This window comes from Callorhinus ursinus, unplaced genomic scaffold (genome assembly GCF_003265705.2).
Source record: "Callorhinus ursinus isolate GAN/ISIS: 27379988/994484 unplaced genomic scaffold, GSC_fseal_2.0 scaffold23, whole genome shotgun sequence".
Lineage (NCBI taxonomy): Eukaryota > Metazoa > Chordata > Mammalia > Carnivora > Otariidae > Callorhinus > Callorhinus ursinus.
In genome coordinates this window covers 10694937-10699969 of record NW_027397085.1, presented here as the reverse complement: position 1 = coordinate 10699969, position 5033 = coordinate 10694937, and positions in this window count along the sequence as shown.

The following is a 5033-nucleotide window of genomic DNA, read 5'->3' as shown; positions in this document are numbered from 1 at the left end:
ACCCTGAGATCATGATCTGAGCTGAAGGCAGATGGTTAACTGACTGAGCCACCCAGGCGCCCCAAATAATTCTATTTCTAACACATTTTAGGTTTAGAGCACCATGTGCTTCAGTCCAAGAGGAGAAGGACTGGCAGTCGTCACAGCCATGGTCTCCTTGTTCTGTGTGTTCAGTGTTGGATGACAGGTCAAGCCAGAACTCATTCTTAGAGCCTCACCGATTCCCAAGTTCTTTTCTGCTAGGTCATGCAGTATTTAGAAACTGAGGGCTCTGCATCTGACTCCAAAATATACCAGCATACAGACATGAACCTATCATTCTTGGCTACTGAGACTGTCAGCATTGATTTTTGAAATGAAAGCCAAAAGCCTATAGATCCATACACAAAGTGTCAAAACTGAGTCTAATAGATTTAAAGGGTACTTATTCACCAGGGTACAGCTAAAAGGAGGTGAGAATGGCCAGACCTAACACATTGATCTTGGATCCTTGAGCTAGTCTTCATTGTACATTATTAATTCATTTGTACATTCATTCATTCATTCATCAGATAGTTTTTTGAGGGTCTATATCAAGCCAGGCACAGACTGAGTGGGGAAGAAAAGAACAGAGAACAGCTAAGTAGAAGCTGATCTCTCAATGTTCTGTTGTCCTTTTATTAATCTGCCACTTTTCCTACCTCCAATATTCCAGTTATTCCGGAAAATTGTATTTAACTGCCTAAAATAGAGACCACCTAGAACACAGACATCTTGTAAACTGAAATGTCTAGGGTAGGTAAAAAGGATAGGTAAAAAGATCAATCCACAAAGGATTGATGCTTTTCCTGTGTTCATTTCTGGAGTTTAGTTTTCTAAGCCATCAGTAAGATTTATAATTATGATTTATACTATACCTCGCTGTATTTATCTACAAAGATGTTAAATGAACATACCCTTCGACTCAGCAATTCCACTTCTAGGAATTTATCCTAGATAAATGGGTAATGGATATACTTGACCATGTGCTGAAATGTACACACACTCACACACATACACTCACTTGGTAGCATCGTATAAAATAACAGAAGTCTGGAAACAACCTAAAGGCCCATGCACATGGGACTGATGGAACAAATTATAGTATACAGTGGAATACTCTGCAGCCATTGACCAAACTGAAGTAGAACTATAGATCTACTGCTATAAATCTAACATGGAACAGCTCTGGCGTGTATTGTGAAGTGAGAAAATTGAAGAGTCAGGAGTATGAACACACTGTTATTTAAATAATGGCCCATTGGGTGGAAAAATTTATAGAGGGAACCAAAAACCCAAGAAAATGTATCTTCCTTATAATTGTTGGAAACCATGTGCTAGGTGAGAACTCCCCAATTTGTGCGATATGCTCTCAATAGGCATCTGGAAGACACATCGTCTCCCTATAATAATATTGATAGTTACAGTTCTTTAGCCAAAAGTTGTAATGCTCACGACATGGTTGAGGTAAGCAGGGTTTAAATCAGGAGTCCCGAGACGGTGGGGTGGCTGCCATATACCATGCTTGTTCTTCCTTGGATGAGGTGGGAAGAGGTCTGGGAAAAGGCAGGATGGAGTTTAAAATTTGGAAACCAAGGTATTCAGGAAGGAGATGGGGAGGGACAGTGGAAAGCCATGAGTTGAAGGCCTTGGACTTTGAGGGGGGAGATGTGGAGAGCAGCCTTCCTCGCTTCTTTCTTGTGTCTTTTCCTGATGAGCTGTTTGGTAAGGAAGCCTCCCAGGAGAGAGGTGCTGCCCTATCCATCGCATTTGGAGATGAGGAGCTGAAGGAGGGAGAGGGAGGGAAAGCAATGACTCCTCACCAGTTATCCTCCGAGGGGGCAGGTCTCCCCAGTGACCCCATGGTCCCAGCTGTCTTTGTGTGCCTGACATTTAGTATTCATTAATCATTCCATTGGACAGATTTATGGTGGGCAAACAGCTCTGAGTCACCATTTCCCTTGTGAATAGAATGTGAACGGAATTAAATATTTGCAAAAGGTGGGCAACAGATGGCTGTTTAGAATAGTCTCATTTATGGTCATTAAATAGGGCCTTTTGAAACAGAGCACCTGGAATATTGGCGGCCCCTTTCCAGGAAGGAATTATGGGGTTTGCCACACTATCCAGAGCCTGGTTCCATATGTTCCCCCAGAATCCCAAGCGACTCTTCCCCAGTTCTTTGCCCCAGGTTCCTGCGTGTTCCCTCCCTAGTGTGGCTGAATCCACCAGGAATGCTGCTCTCTTCCTCCGCCTGGCTCAGGACCATCAGGCACTCGTCTCATACCACTAAGGTCCTTCACTGTAGGGGAGCAGTGTTTGTTTCCTGGGACCAGGTACTGAAGGGATATGGGCCTGAACCTCTGATGGTGCCATGCAGAGTCGCCTCCGCCTTAGCCTCGGCCCGGCCTGAATCCTGTCTTCCTAATTTTGTTTTCTAAGTGGAGTACTGAAGTGAAAATACGTGTTTCACTGGCAGAAACAATAAGCAGCCCTCCTGGAGACTGACCTGCATCAGGCCCCACGGGCGTAGGGGTGCCTGTCACAGCTCCACGGGCAGGGGTGGCCCAACCCCTCACTTGCACTTTTGTGCCTGGGATCCAGAGCTGTAAAATGTCTCCTGCGGTTACACAGATGGTCTCCCACACAGCTGAACCTGAAGCCCATTCTCTTGATTCCACAGGGGTAGCTCAGATACAGTGATGCAGTGGGTGAGGAGGTTGATTCTCATAGGAGAGAAGAGGGGCTTTGCATTGCATTTCTCTCATTCTGGGGTGGCATTAGAGCCCTGCAGGGGCCAGGCCCGAGGATGGAAAATCCCTTCAGACTCTGAAGACGTGTGTTCCTCATACTCTCACCCAAGGGCACCCACCCCCAGAGCCTTCAGCCACAGTGACACAGTCACCCACCTCACTTACCCAGCTCAGTGCTCCTGAGGGCCTGCCCCCTCCCGCTCAGCAGTCCCTGAGACAGACAATCCCTCCCTGCCCCCCCCCCCCCCCCCCCCCCCGCCCGGCCCCCCGCACTTTTCATGCTCTGACTCCAAGTGTGGCCTCTCTCCCCAGTCTGCTTCAAGGAACATACAAGCATACTTGAACAGGGCAGCTAGGTCTGCGGAAGAAGGAATGCTGTGAGCTTCTTGGGGGCGGGGTGGGGAGAGCCTGGCCAGGAAGTTATCACATTAGTGTGCCTACTCTGACCTCCTGCCCCATGACACGTGCTTTCCCTTGGACTCTAGTATCCCAGTGGCCCCCTGAGGCATGTTATTGTTGCGGGAATGGGGCTAAATAAAAGCCAATGAGTATAATTTAAGTTGATTTAAGGAAAATGGTAAATAAATAAAGTTACAGGTATTTTGCAGACATGGCAAAACCCACCAAGGTGGAGCACAGATGAGGGAGGCTGGCGGAATACTGGACTCAGCCGGAGGGCTACCTGCCCTTGTGGCTCGCTCCTGTGACCTTGGCAAGAGTGTCAACATAATTTAGGTCTTTGAGGTCTCTTTCTTCCGCGCCCCGTCGGGGTGACGGGAGAGACTTGCCGGGCTAATGCGATTTCCGGGTGTCTGGGGCCGAGGCCCCGCAGCTGACCTGGGTCCTGGGTCCTTGGGTCCCGAAAAGCTCGTCTCCCTCGCAGCGCCCGTCGCTTCTCAGCCGCGGTGCAGCGAGTGATGCGCGGCCGCTGATGAAGATGGAAGGGCCAGGCCTGCAGTGTCATTAATGCGGGCGCCAGCGCCGGATCTGTGCGCCTGGGCGGGGGGGGGGGGGGGGGGGGGGGGGGGGGGCGGTCCGTGAGTGCCTGCGGTTCTCTCGGTTGTCTTGGCGCAGCTTGGCCTTCCTCCTGAGCGTTCTAGAGTCAGAAGCAAGGGCTCTCTGGACTTTCTGTGCGGATGGCGGACTCCTGAACCAGGGGCGTTCTGCCAACAGAGGGTGGAGGTCTGAAGACCACGGACAGAGTAAAGTGACAGCTGGTGCAAAGTTTGCAAGTTTAAAGGGGGTTAAGGCAGGTCACAGATTCTGAAGTGGGCCAGGAGTGTGTGGCCATAGGAAGTGCCGAAGTCACGGCATCTGGGGGGGCCCATGCCCCATTTAAACGGGGCAGCCACTGCGTGGCACCAGCCCATTGTTTCTTTCTCTCTTTTTTTTATTAAGTTTTAAATTTTGATTCCGTAATAGTTAATATACAGTGTTATACTAGTTTTGGGTGTATAATATCATGATTCAACAATTTCAAACATTACCCAGGTGCTCGTTGCAACAAGTGCGCTCCTTAATCCCCATCACCCATCTAGCCCATTCCCCCAGCCACCTCCCCTCTGGTAACTATCAGTTTGTTCCTTGTAACCGAGGTAACCATCCATTTGTTCTCTATAGTTGTTCTCTATAGTTACGGGTCTGTTTCTTGGTTTGTCTCTCTCTTCCCTCCCCTCCCCCGTTTTGTTTCTTAAATTCCACATGAGTGAAATCATATGGTATTTGTCTTTCTCTAACTTATTTTGCTTAGCATTATACTCTCTAGCTCCATCCATGTTATTGCAAATGGCAAGATTTCATTCTTTTTTATGGCTGAATAATATTCTATATATATATGTGTATATACATATATTTACCTAACATCTATCATATTATTCATATATTTATATGTACCACATCTTCTTTATCCATTCATCTATCGACAGACACAGGCTGCTTCTATATCTTGGCTGTTGTAAATAATACCAGCCCATTGTTTTGTTGAGGGAATCTAGGCCCTTGTTCCTGGATCTCCTGAGGTTTTAAGAGAAGCTATATTATAAATATATAAAATATCCCAATACAAAAGGTATTTTTTAAAAGAGGAAAGGAAAAGAAAACACAAGGCTGATGAAACAAAACATGTCCGTGGCCTGGTTATGGCCTGTTGGCCTCTGTGGTGAACAGAAGATTGGCCCCCCAAAGATGTCTCTGTCCTAAATTCCAGGATTTATGAATAGGTTCTGTTACACGGCAAAGGAGAATTAAGGTTGCCGATGGAAT